Source organism: Ambystoma mexicanum, chromosome 3p (genome assembly GCF_040938575.1).
Source record: "Ambystoma mexicanum isolate Mex_15411 chromosome 3p, UKY_AmexF1_1, whole genome shotgun sequence".
Lineage (NCBI taxonomy): Eukaryota > Metazoa > Chordata > Amphibia > Caudata > Ambystomatidae > Ambystoma > Ambystoma mexicanum.
In genome coordinates, this window is record NC_090925.1 from 510,750,399 (window position 1) to 510,765,609 (window position 15,211).

A 15,211-nucleotide genomic window follows, 5' to 3' on the forward strand; every position below is an offset into this window, starting at 1 on the left:
ATTCCCAGGGTAAGACCATCGGCGGACAGAGTAACAGCCATCCTCCGCTCGACATCATTGTTCCTAGAAAAAGAGACGACCATGGTACGCTCTTTCAAATCCCTCCTGGGCATGATGTCCTCATGTATATTTCTCATACCAAATTGCAGACTTCGCATGAGACCAATCCAGGAGGCCCTGGACCACCAATGGAAACCAGCCATGGGTTCATGGGAAGATGTAGTCCAGATACCGACGGCAGTGCACAAGGCACTTCAATGGTGGAATACTCCACGGAACCTGCTCCAAGGGATGCCATTCCAGGCACCAACATCTACTCTTCCCTTAAAGACAGATGCATCCCTTTCAGGATGGGGAGCGCACTTGGCGGGCCTCCAGATAAAAGGGGCTTTGTCAGACCAGGAATCACAGCTCCACATCAATGTCCTAGAGCTCAGGGCGATACGATGGGCTCTAAAAGCTTTCCTTCCAGTAGTGGTGGGTCAAGTCTTGACCATCCAGACAGATAATACAACCTCCATGTACTACACAAACAAGCAAGGGTGCACAAAGTCGGAGATCTTATCACAGGAAGCTCAACTACTATGGTCATGGGCCTTGCACCACAAAGTCCAGATCAGGGCGGAACATCTCCTGGGAGTGGACAATGTCTTAGCAGAAAACTGAGCAGGGGGTATGTGTCCTCCCACGAATGGGAGCTAGACAAAAAGGAAGTTCAACAGATTTTCTCCGTGTGGGGCCATCCACAGATCGACCTCTTTGCCACCAGAGTCAACAGAAAATGTTAAGCATTCGCCTCAAGGTACCCGGAACTACAGTCAGCAGGCGATGCATTCTCGGTGGACTGGACAGGGAAGTTCGTTCATGCCTTTCCCCCCATTTCATTATAGCCAGAGTTCTGTGCAGAATGAAGGAACAGGATTGCTCCGTGATCCTAATAGCGCCGGACTTGGCGCGACAGATCTGGTACCCGACTCTGCAGCATCTATCCCGGTGGCCGCCAATTCGCCTCCAGGCACATCAATACCTCTTGACTGAGCAGAACCACAAAGTCCTCCACCACGACCCAGCGAGCCTGTCCCTCAAGGCCTGGTTCCTGAGCAGCGCAAACTCATGAACTTGAACCTTCCGGTGGACTGCTGGGACCTAATCGGGGCCTCTAGAGCCCCATCGATAAGGATCACCTATGTGCGGAAATTGACCCGCTTCTCTAAGTGGTGTGAAACATCTACGATTAACCCACTTACAGCTTTGGTAGAACAGATACTACCTTACTTATTACATTTGGCTAAGGCAGGTCTCTCTCTAGCTTCAATCAAAGTACACCTGTCGGCCATATCGGCATACACGACGACTCCAGAAGCGCAGTCATTACTCTCTCTTCCGGCCATCAAGATCTTCCTGAAGGGATTGATGCGTACTTACCCTCCTACGCCCTCATCAGTTCCTTCCTGGAGCCTAAACACTATACTAACGGCCCTCATGGAACCCCCTTTCGAACCCATTCACAGATGTGAAATTAAATTCTTATCTTGGAAAATGGCTTTTTTGATAGCCATGACTTCGAAAATCAAGAGAAAAAGGAGAAACCAGTCTACCCCTCCCTTAGGCGTGGAGAAGGTGGGAGGGGCTATTTAAAAAGTGAATTATTTGAACTAGTTATACCGAATCACACTCAAGATTAAACATCTAAAACAAACCTTAATAGAAATAACATGTTAAAAACATTAATCAAAAAAAGAATACAAGGGCAGTACACTTGTTACCCTATTGGACATGAGTCTTAACATTGGCAAAAAGATTTTTACATAAAAAGGATTGGTTTATGTGCAGTATTCAATATGCAACACATTTTCACTGTCGACACAGATTTGGTGTTTCTGGCTTGAAGGAACAATTTTGGTGTTTATCAGTCAAGTGCGTTTTGTATAGACATTAATGTCATCCTGCTCAGAATGTGATATTCGAAGGCTTCAAGCTTTCTTCAGGACAACAAAAAGGTATGACTAGGAATGCGAATGTTAATCTAAAAGTAATGAAAATGATCTTATTAAAGAGTGTGATGATGTTCATTCTTTTTTAATTGAATGAGAACAAGGAATAGGTCTAAACCTCACCTTTAAATAGTGACTTCTAGGGAGACAGAGGTGGAGACATGAACTGATTTATGTTCAAGTAATTTCAATCTCTGGTGCACATTGGCTACCTGTAATGGTGGAGACAGGCTATTAGTCATGGGGCCAGGGGGACTCTATTGATGATGATTGTACAGACAAAATAGAGTTTTAATTGCCTGGCACCGTTGTTTTGAAAAAGCACACAGGATTGTGTGTAGAAATTGCGGATCTGCGATGGAATGCCGGAAAAAACCGTGCATCGATGAGCCCAAGGGGCTGGCTCAAGTCGAGACTCTGGTCGCCTGTTTACTCGCAAAGGATGCATGTTTTATGAGGCCTGACGATTTAAAAAGAAGAAAAGCATGTTACTGCGCTGAGTAGGCAACATATTGCTGGTAATTACAAAGTTAACTGTATCAATCCATGGGTTAAGCAAAGTGCTGGTTTAGCATGTTATTACGAGGTCAGTCTTTGTGACAGACTAGGTTAGTCCTCACAAGGTATGAGGTGCCATGAAAATTTGCTGTACGGACAGTTTTTACGAATATGACGAAATTGCAGTATGATGTCGCACTTTGATACCAACAGCAAAGATCTTGTCAGGCGACTATTAGAACGGGGGTAACGCCACAAGTCATCTGCAGAGGTCGAAAAAGAGCACGCAATACAGACAGGTGTGTCTGTCTAAACATGAAAAAGAAAGAAAGGACAAAATAACGTGTCACAGCATTCACCCCGATCAGCCCCCTGCTAAGAGACCCCATTTTAAAAAATTGGAATATTCTAAAAACAGAAATTCCATCCAGAACAACCTAGGTTTGTGTTTAAACGGAGCAAAAACCTAAAAGACACATTGGTACATACATATGAGGTGCCATACAAGAATGATTCATATGAAACAACTCTTTGGTCATCGACACAAGAGATAGGCCATTTCAGATGTGCCAAATGCTCTGTGTGTACGCTTACCAAAGACATAAAAGTTATTGATCTCTGCGGACTACAGTGGAAACTAAACTCTTTTTTGAACCATCGTACAAAATGGGTCATCTATGGCATGAAATGCTCATGTGAACTCATCTAAATGAGCAAATGCAAACGAGAAATCAGGCAATGGATCCGAGAGCACAGGCCTGTATTAAAAACCAAATGAATGATAAACCCATGGTGGCACATTTTAAGACCAAATTAAACACACAGGGCCTCATTACGACCCTGGCGGAAAGTTACCGCCAGGGCCGTGACTTTACCGCCATGGTGCTAACTACGTTAACACCATGGCGGTAAGGGGATTTACCGCCCCATTCCGACCTTGGCGGGGCGGTAAATCCCCAATCCCCATTTACCCTTCCCCATTCCCATTTTTGCCCCATAGGGCATAATGGGAGTGGGGAAGGCGTTAATTACGCCACCGTAAATTACGGTGGCGTAATTAACACCAAGTTCCCTTACCGCCATGGATTTTTACACCCGCTAGAAGCAGGTGTAAAATCCGCCATGGCGGAAAGGGAACTCGTGATTGGCGGTAAGGGGTCGGCGCAGCTAACGATGGCGCTAACCCCTTACCGCCAGGGTCGTAATGAGGCCCACAGACCTCTTTTGGTTTGTTATTCAGATGGCCAAATGTCATCCATGGGAGTGGAGATCGTGACCTCACCCTAAATAAAACTCAAACAGTGGATCTATAGACTGAACTCTGTCAACAATGGTATCAACTCCTCGATTGAGTGGAGCCTGTTTTTATCTTTAATATCCTTACATTTACCATTAGTAGTTGACACCAACAAGCCTTAGGGCCTCATTACGACCCTGGCGGAAGACCATGGTGCTATTAGCACCATGGTCCATGCCGGTAAGTTACCGACTCCGCCATGGAGAAAGGGGGAATTACCACCCCATTACAAGGTTGGTGGGGCGGTAATTCCCCCTTCCTCCATGGCCCTTCCCCATTCCCATTTTTGCCCCATAGGGCTCAATGGGAATGAGGAAGGCGCTAAGTACAATGCCGCAAATTGCGGCACCGTAATTAGCACCCTCGTAATTAGGCGCTAATAGGTTAACAGCGCTGCAGCCTTTTACGGCGCTGTTAACCCATTAGCGCCTGGGTCGTAATGAGGCCCTTAGTCTCTAACGTTAGGTATCAAGGAGGATACAATAAAAAAACTTGAACACACAGCAAAGTCTCCTTTAGGTAACATATATACTGTACCCCTTCAGTGGGCCTCATTACGACCCAGGCGGTAAGTTACCGCCTGGGCCGTGACTTTACCACCATGGCGTAAATTACGTTTACGCCATGGTGGTTGGCGGACTTACCGCCCCATTCCGAGGTCGGCGGGGCGGTAAGTCCCCAATCCCCATTTACCCTTCCCCATTCCCATTTTTGCCCCATAGGGCATAATGGGAGTGGGGAAGGCGTTAATTACGCCACCGTAAATTACGGTGGCGTAATTAACTCCATGGTCCCTTAGCGCCATGGATTTTAACACCTGCTAAAGGCAGGTGTTAAAAGCGCCATGGCGCTAAGGGACCTCGTAGTTGGCGGTAAGGGGTCGGCGCAGCTAACGCTGGCGTTAACCCCTTACCGCCAGGGTCGTAATGAGGCCCAGTGACACCTAATTGTGTTACATAGTGAATTTTATGATATGAGTCTACTAAAAACTTCGGCACCATGACTGTTGGATCATACACTTGACGCAGCACACACTGGCCGCTGGCTAACGGCCAAGGTTGTTGTAGGAGTCTCTACGGCGACAATGCTCTAGCCTTCTGCAAGATCGTGGTGCCTGCCAATTATATAATTGTATGACACAATAAGCACAGGAGTATGATCATGGTATTACTAGCCGCTTTTGTGTGTTAATTTATGAAATTAGCCAAACCGGTGTTAATTTCCAACATCTGTGGTAAATGCTAATGTAGAAACACAATTTTGCGATGAGAGCGATGAGATGGCACCTAAAACGAGTTATAATGGTCCAGCGTGCATGTGCGACAACCTACAGAAGTACCTGGTGTTCCTGATCAAATGCCAACAAGCTACTGAAAGCGCCGACGGTACCTCCATACATTAGGTAAGAGCCTGAGACACGGACAGCAGCGCCCATGAGTATGACTGGGGGTTCAATATAGAATATAAAACCATTTTTTTTTGTTAAAACTTATCTGTACAATCAGATTGTATATAATATATTCCACTGTAGAGCCGTCCCAACACTCTGTCCTGAAGTTAAACAGGATTTGAATGGGAACGCCTAGCTCCCCTTAGCTGGCGGGCTAGAAGTGCAATTCTGCACATTAAAACAAAGAATTATGCAGACATTGAAGATCTTGACACAAATCTGCCACATAAGTGAATATAAGAAACCGTCCATCCTCTGCTTTTTCTGTAGACTGAGAATCGCTGTCTCACAGAATGGGGACCGCACGCTGAAAATACCCCTGCTGGAAGCCAGCTTTTTGGCAATACCACGCCCTGACCGAGGATCTGCTGCCTCAGCTTTATCTTTATTACAGGTATTTGGAAGCCTCCATTGTAAAGATTTTTCAAAATTGTTTAACATAATATCCATATATGGATATTTGGAGGAGAACAGTAATAATGGAAACTTCTCTCAATCCCTTCCCTCCCCCTTTTTTGTCTTGTATGGTTTAGACAACGCCTAGCCACATCAAATACCCAAGTGTGAACTAATAAACAGCCCGAAATATCCGGAAAAAAGAAATGAAAGGTGGGTGTGATACTACAGTCTGTAAGATAGGACACTAAGCCATACTATCTTTTGGTCAAGGTTTTAAAATGGCTGTTTTTTTTACTTTTTTGTAGTGATTGTTAAAATTGGTACCACCAAACGGGGGATTGTTACTGTTACAACTGATGTTGTGCCCATGGTCCTAAGGAAAGCTCAGAAAGACAACTTGAAGTGGGATCTGATGCAAGACACAGCCCACCTCCTGAGCTGGAAACACCAATGTGTCGACTTATTTAGAGCAACGACCTAACATTTACCAAATTCTGAGATCTATCAAGGAATGGTTTTGATATTATTACAAACAAATGTGATTATGCTGTCACTTATACTAATCTCACAGTCACTCTAACAAACATCATCCCTGGAATTAAATTCCACACTGATCCTCAGAACATCATGCCTCTTCAAAAATATGCACGTTATGCTTTACAAACTATCTGTATGTGTGTTTGAAAAAAACTTTTTTTTTTAAAGTGTTCTTTGTTTTATGCTTTTTGAATAGAAGTTATGTGATTATCTCATATGCTTCTTGACCATATATTGTGTTTACACTACACAACTGTACTGTAGTCCTCACCTCCCTTGGTGGAATATAAATGGGCGGGATAGCCTGGGCTCACCTTCTTTTTCTCGAGTGGGTTAAGGGAACACAGAGCATGCAGGTCTTTCTGTATTTTTCTTTATAACAATCTTAGCGTTCCATTGATTTGTCACTCACACATGCAGCTTTCATTAATCTAGTATGCCCCACTGACTAAAGGAAAGAATAAAGGGAAGGCTACAATCATGTGCACAAGCCCCATACAGCTTCTACCGACATAGTAGATTCAGTATCCAGTGCCAGGGCGCATACAGACCAAACCACAACAGCCTATGGCTGCACAAGCTTATGTACTGCCCTGGGGTAAAATTACCGTACCACAAGAATTAGTGAAACATTGTACAGGGGCCAGTGTTTGGTGGTAATCCATTTTTTCGCATCAACAAACACTTAAGGAAAGGCTGCATCATGTATTATACATATTGGTTGTTAAATATGGACATAGGAAAAGTAGAGTATCAGAGGTTTCAGTTGGGGGGGGCGTGGCCTGAGCTCATGGAGTGAGGGTATGCCTGACTGAAGCTCCCGCTGAGATCCTGCAAAATATCCTTGAACGCAATGTTTTGCTGCATATTGTAAATAATCAACCATACCGGCGAAAAGAGGAAGCGATCCCGGAGAACCTCCCCGCAATCTCGACGAAAATCGGTGCAACAAAAAGGGAAAATGGGCACCGTGAATTGAAGACCCCCTTGCTCCCAAGATGGCGACCATGGCAGACACCACACCATGCGGGAGGAGGACCTGAAGCAGAAGGCGCGGCGAGCCTGGACGGAAAGAGGACAGAGGTGAGGTCGCATACGATCAGCGCAGCGCCGGAACCAACAGAAAGCAAAACGCTACAGAGGAGAAGCGATCCAAAGACGGCGCCGCTAGCTCTAACGAAGCGGGGACCAGCAGAGACCTAAACCGCGGGATGCAGAGGAAGAGAAAAGCAATGCTGAGTAGAGACGCAGAGGCTGGGAACATCTGACCCGGCTTCTGCGGGAAGAATGTGAAGAAGGCGGAGATTGAGCGCATCAACACACGGAGGAGACTTCCTCTGGGACGCCTGCGGCTGGGGCCCAACTGTGGGGGAGATTCAAGGTGGGCAGTGGATCCGAGGAGACTGAGGCACCCAAAGAGAACCGAAGGGAAACAAAGGCACACCAAGCGCCAGCTGAACCGGCAAAGCAGTAACAAACTGGGGCGACTCCAGCTCACACAGCGAGGAAGGTATGAGACCATGCGTGCGCGCTCGGCTGGGTCTGCCTGGCTCCTAAATCTTTTCTAGATACGGGCCACGCACAGCATAGGGCGAACTACGCGTAACCAGTTGTGACCCGCTCCACCCAGCAGCGGAGAAAAGGGCCTGCCACAACAGACTGGAGGGGGGGAGACACAAACTGCCGATTGAAACATTGGGGGCAATACCGCAGGGTACAATGCAATGCAACACAGCGCGTTAGGAGAGATGTGGGTGCGACACTGATGAACCACCGAATTAAGGACCAGCCCAACAAGTAGAGAACTTGCCTGAGCTGCAACGGCACACTGCACCACGATAGAGATCTGGGGCTACACCACAGGGGCTGGAGGGCGCCCACCTCGTGACCAGGCAAACATAGCAAAGTGATGAGGCGCAAAAGGTACGCACAAAGCTGCAGTGTCCTGCTGAGGAAAAAGGAGTTTGTGAGACCCAGCGGCATACTGTAATAAGCAGAGTCGATTGAGCGAATCAGTTGGGAGCACACCCCAAGAGCAGCTCGGCAGCTGAACCGGTGGGCCAGCCAGACGGTACTATTATTGGAACTAGGGGCACAAGACAACTGGGACCACACGGAGGCTCTGCCCACATAAATAGACAGAGAAGGCGGCACAGAATACTAGCACACAGGCAACAAAACACTGCCTCCAATCACTGAGACGGCCCAGCACACGGTGAGACTCGACAACAGTACCACAGAGGCGGCATCACAGACTGCGCACATAACCAATACACAGCAACGATCCGGAGCCATAGTGCAATAAATAATTGCATTTACCACTCAGCACAGGTGGCACACGGAGAGCTGGACTGAAAATAAGGGGGCGCTAATTCAAGCATGTCATTGACTAAAGGAAAGAATAAAGGGAAGGCTACAATCATGGACTCCTTCATTGCAGCCACACCCAAAGGGCAGCCACAGGGTACAACTATCACAGCCAGACAAGAAAGCCGGGTCTAAGGACATCCAGGTGTTAGATGCAATTGCAGCCCTGAAAACCTTCATAGACACGAAAATTGAGGAGGTTAAATCGGACATGCAACTAATGAGGCAAGACATTTGCAACCTCACGGAAAGGGTCACAAACACAGAGAAGGACTTGAAAGAAAAAATGGACACTGCCAATTGCCTGGAGAAGAGACTATCGGAGCTAGAAAAAAGAAATGCAGTCCTTGAAGCTAGAGCAGAAGACGCAGAGGGCTGTGCTCGGCGAAATAATGTGCGCCTGCTAGGGATTCTGGAAGGAATGGAGGGCTTGAACCCCACGGACTTTGTTGAAAAGTTCATCTTGCAGGAAATTGGGGGCAGGTAATCTCGCACAGGGATTTGTGGTGAACAGGGCCCACAGGTCATTGCAATGGCTCCTACCCCCACCCCATGATATCAAAAATACTCAAATCTCGAGACAGAGAGGCCATCCTGAGATTCTTGAGAGAAGGAGGGGAGATCCGCCGAGATAACTCCAACATAACCATATATACAGACTATACTCCAGCGGTCCAACGGGCAAGGAACTCCTTCGTGCCAGTTAAAGCAAGGCTAAGGCAACTACACCTTAAATACATGCTCATGTATCCATCAAGACTCCGTGATCTACAAGGGGCACCCAGATTTCCTAGAAACACCTGCAGCGGCCACAATGTGGATGCAACACAACAACTTAGACCAAGAGGAAGAACGAGTTACCTGAGTGGCACCAGATTGGAGTGAACATAAAGGGGGGGAGCTTGCCAACCAGAAATGATGCAGAAGAGATATGGTAAGGGTTGACTATATACTTTCATAGCGAATAGAGATTAAGCATATCGGCGGGAGGAGGTCCTGGACGCTCGGCTAGGGCAAAGACCCACCCTGCGAACTGTTAGGTGCCGGCCTGTTGCTGACACCACACAACTCGCACATGAAGACTGGATGGGCCAAGACGGAGCGAGGGCGCTGTGACTGGTAAGCGGCTGCTGACCACAGTTATTTGTTTTTGGTTAAATGCTACCAAATGGTCGCAATTGCTGGGTACAGACTGTTGAGTTTAAGCTGTTTATCAAAATGTTATATGGTCTTCACAGAAAACTAGATATTGTCCTGGGGGCACCTGGAAAGGGACATGGCGGAATCGAGGGGGTGCAGAAAGATAGGGGAGGAGGGGTGGCTGAAGCTCGAAAGAAAGGCGGAAAGCAAGGGAACTGCACTAGAAGGCAATGGTGGCTTATATAAAGGTACTGACATGGAACGTCAGAGGAATGGGCACCCACATGCGCAGAAACAGAATCAAATCCGATCTGAGGAGGAAGAAAGTCTCCATAGCTATGCCACAAGAAACCCACCTCACTGCCGAAGGCAATAACAAAGTGCTGGGCCACTGGCGAGGACAGGGGTTTGGGGCTACCTATTGCAAATATGCTCGTGGGGTATACATGTGGATACATGAAACAGTGGCGTTTAGGCTTCTGACCAAAGAGGTGGACCCGGAGGGAAGATATCTGATACTTCGAGGGAGCATAGAACAGCTAGAAATCTGTATAGTTAACACGTATCTCCCTAATTGTGGAACTGCAGCGTAACTGACCAAGATGAGTGCGAAGCTGGCCGTATATCGGGATTTTTTCTTGATATGGGGCGGACATTTCAACTGTGTCCGAGATCCCACACTAGACAGATCTAACCTGCCACCACACAGGACTATACCGACCTCGTCCTCCCTAAACAAAGTAATGAAGAACCTAGACCTGGCAGAGGTGTGGAGAGAAATGTACCCCGAGGATAGCAAATGTTCTTACTACTCGTCTCCTCATGAGCTATATGCTAGAATAGATTACTTATTGATTGATAGAATGCACTTACCCCAAAATAATATCAGCATCCTACCTAGGCAGATCAATCTCAGACCACTCACCACTAATCATGGAGTGGAATATGAAGTGGCCTAGACCACTCATACCGCTGTGGCGCATGCCAATGGATGCCCTCACAGATTGTGCCTTCAAGGAAGAACTTAGATGCAAAATAGAGGAATACAAGGACTTCAATATGGGGAGTGTAAAGGGCTGGGACACAATATGGGAGGCCATGAAGATAGTAATAAGGGGTGAGGTCATCGCAAGTGCGTCAGAATACGGAAACTGCTCAAGGGCGAACTGTAAAAGGGAGAAGGGAGGATTCAACAACTGGAGGCTTATACCCAAAAGACCAGGGAAGCTGAACTGGAACTAGCGAGGGTTAGGGAAGAATGCCAAAATGCCTGCGCCAGATTATCAAAATTTAACTACATAACCAGGACCACCAGGGCTCACGCGGAGGGCGACAAGCCAGGTAGGCTGCTGTCATGGCTGTGCAAGAAGGAATACCCAAAGCACCTGATCACGGTTATTAAAGACGAAACAGGGGCGACACATACCATGCAACTGGAAATAAATGAAGCGTTTAGGGACTTTTATTCCAAACTGTACCGCCATGAAGAGCAGGTCCCCCTGGGTACCATACAGGACACACTGGAAGAGATAGGGATCCCCTCAATAGAAGCAGCCCAGCGAGAAATGCTGGGTGCAGAACTGACGGTTGAGGATATGAGCGAGGCTATACAGTTGTTAGCCACTTGCAAAACCCCAGGGAGTGATGGACTGCCCTCCAAGTTTTATAAACGTACAGCTCGGTACTAGCTCCAGTCTTACACGAAGTGTTCAGGGAGGCGTATGATTCAGGGATACTTCCAAGAAGCATGAGAGAGACACTGGTTGTCCCGATCCCGAAGCCAGGGGAAGAATGTGGCTCGTTGTAAGAGAGCACCTAGGAGGGAGCCACAGAAGGTAAAGTGCACCCCAAGGACGGACAGCATAGAGGGGCTGAGCAGCAAAACGGCCCAGCTAATTACGGCAGTTAATGTTGGCCATACAGCACCATCAGGAAACTCTGCGTACAGCTGCGGCAACATGACACATCACTTACCTCTCAACAGAGCTGAGCCGGCCGGGGGGGCAACCCTCGCAGCCCCCCCCAGACGGAATGAGGGGAGGGCAGGATCGGTGCCACAAAACATCCGATGGCAGCCGTGGAGCAGGTCACAGCTGGGGAGGGAAACCCGACGCCAGGGTCCGCCCATATTTGGCATGGCCGCAGCCCCATAGGAAACGCGGTGATGTAGCAGGCAAAGTTCTTCCACCAGAACTCCGGATACAGGAGGTATTGCATGCCGGGACGGCAGCCTTTGAGGGAGGCGGGACGAAGCCTCAGGAGCCAATGAATGGATGGCTAGGCAAGGGCCCTGGTGATTGGTGGAGATTTGAAACTGAAGAAAAGAACAAAAGCCCACCAAATCACATTGATGCTGTCTGTTCTATTCGCAGGACACGGAAGAGAGAAGTGAAGGAAGAACAGAGTGGTGGGCCTATCCGGACACCTTAAGATAGGAGGAAACTGGGAATTACACTAGTATATTTTAGAAGGAAGAAATATTGGTGAAGAAACCGTTTGGACATTTAGTCTTTATTGATATTTAAAGGCATTTAAGGACCACTTCCATCTCACAATTAAATATTATTTCAGAATCCACCGGTCTCCTGAGTCGTAATTCCATAAGTGGCGATGAAGGTGGGAAAGCGACAACGCTATGGAGACATTAATCAAGAACCCATCGGAAGGGCAACAGCAGTTGCAGCAATTGATATAGCTGCAAAACCAGCAAGCAGCTGCCAATCGACAAGCCTTCCAGCAGGCTATTCAATTACAGAGCACTGTGCAAACTACTGCCCAGGATAAACAACACAAGACCATCTCCAGACTCACGGATATGGTAGCCAGCTCAAGAAACCAACCGATGGTGCTGTCTGCCCTGCTCCAAAAGTATAAAGATTGTGAGGACCCTGTTTTTCTTTTTACCAATTTTGAAAGAATCGCTAGGAATGCGCAGTGACCTCCGGAACGGTGGGGGCAATATGTTGCTCCTCTACTATCGGGAGTAATGCAGGGAGCCTACCAGGTGGTAAACCCCAATGGCAGCACTCCATATGGGGAAATTAAGGCTGCAGAACTAGACCGCTGAGGCCTGGACGAAGAAGCCTATAGGACCCAGTTGAGGGACACAAAGCTTAGGGCTGGGGAAAGCCCACGACAGTTGTACTATCGAATAAAGGACTTGGTTGAGAAATGGCTACTGAATTCAACACCGGCGAACCAGCCCCTACTCTATAAAATAATCCTGGAGCAATTTATCAAAGCACTGCCAGGACAAATCAGACAACACCATCGACCCACCTTAACCGAAGCAGTGGATATCGCCTCGGCGTACCAGAAGGCGGGCTACCACAAAATGCAGCCTACAAGGGTAACAGCCTGCATAGCAATACCTATATCCGACCCTCGCATGTTTACGGGTGCCAGAACCCTACCTTCGAGATGGAGACAACCCGAAGAAAGCACCAGGAAGCTAGAAGACAAGAGACCTGGAGTTGAAGAAAAACCCTCTGTGGCATCACCAGGATATAGACAACCGCAATGCTTTGATTGCAACGAATGGGGCCATATCGCCTGATTTTGTCCAAGGAGAAGACCAGCCGAACCAATGGACATCGGATACCTGAACCCTATGCCTGAAGAAAGCATCCCCGGGCCGTACATAGTAGATATCAGAGTGGATGGCAGACTGTTTTGCGCTCTACTCGACAGCGGCAGCAGGCAGACCGCCGTATCACCAACCGTAAGTAACACACCCAACTTAACTACTATATCTGTACTTATTAGATGTATTCATGGGGTTGTAAAATGTTATCCAATGAAGGATGTGGTGATAGATTTAAACAACACAACCACTCCTTTGAGGGCTGCCTTCCTACCATGTCTGCCTGCCCCTGTAGTTATATGGACTGACCTACCTAACTTTAAACAGGCATTGATAAACCTGGAGGAAGGAAAAGATGAACCCGTATGGCCTGGTGTCAGGCTAGCTATATGACCCGACCCATCGACTGGAAAACAGAGGACAACGAAGATACCATTAGGGGAGAGACCCTAACCGACCGTAACCTCCGGGTGGCTTGAGAAAGGGCAACCCAAGAAGGGGATCCAGATGTATCCAGGGGACCAGGGTTCCTGCTACGTCGGGGGTTACTGTACCAAAGGTACAAAGCTGACGATGGGACCGTTAAGGAACAACTAGTGTTACCAAAGAAACATCACACAGTAGTTATACAACTAGCACACAACCATACTTGTGGCGGCCATATGGCTTCCCTAAAGACCCAGCAAAACCTACTCAAGAGATTTTACTGGCCAGGCATTTATGGGGCGGTGGCACAGTTCTGTAAAAGCTGTCCGACCTGTCAGTTGACTAGTGGGGTATTACCAGCAAAGGCACCATTACAGAAAATGCCCCTCATAGCAGTGCCGTTCCAGAGGATCTGCATGGATATAATCAGACCTTTGGAACCTGCAAGCAGAGGATATAAATATTTGCTGGTAATAGTCAACTACCGATACCTGGAAGCTTTTCCCATGAAGGGAACTTCAGCCAGACAATTGTGTGATCAACTTATCCCATTTTCTGCACAAGTCGGGCTACCCTCAGAAATCATCACGATCCAAGGAACAAATTTTATGTCCACCCTCTAACGTCAAGTATGTGAACGTCTCCAAATTAAACAGTTGAGAACCTCAGTGTACCATCCCCAAACAGATGGGTTGGCCGAACGATATAAGACGATTAAGAAAATGCTGAAAAGAGTGACTGGACCAGATGTCAGAAATTGGGATCGGGTGATACCTCTGGTATTGATGGTATTAAGGGATACACCCCAATCATCCACAGGCTTCTCTCCCTTCGAGCTTTTGTTCGGAAGACAACCCAGGACGATATTAGATCTGGTTAAGGAGGAATGGGAAGCCTCTGAAGAAGTGTCCTTAACCGAATACACAGAGGAGTTAAAGGAACATTTAACAGCTTTATGTAACCTGGCCGAAACGAATCTTAGCCAAGCTCAAACGACCCAGGAGATGAACTACAATAAGGGGAGCCGAATGAGGACCTTCAACACTGGAGACCAGGTACTCGTACTCCTACCTACCAGCGCAAACAAGCTATTGGCCAGATGGAGAGGGCCATACAAGATCACAGACGTGCTCAGCCCAGTGATTTATCGGGTGCATCAACACGATAGGACCACTCCCGATAAAGTCTACCACATCAATCTACTGAAGGAATGGAATGAGCCTCTTCTAGGCGCATTTGTGGATACCGGGGAAGCAGAAACAGAAGAGACTGTGAATACCGTTCCCAATACCCCAGACAAGGTCAAGTGGGGAGATGCCCTATCTCCGGACATGAAGTCGGATGTATTGAACAGGTCATCTCCCTATGCCAACGCCTTTTCTACATTACCGGGACGAACCAGTATATTGGAACATGGGATCATAACAGAGCCCGGACAGACCGTACGGCTTAGGCCCTATCGGATGCCTGAAGCCAGGCGACAGGTCATAGATTCCGAGGTGGACGAAATGTTACGTATG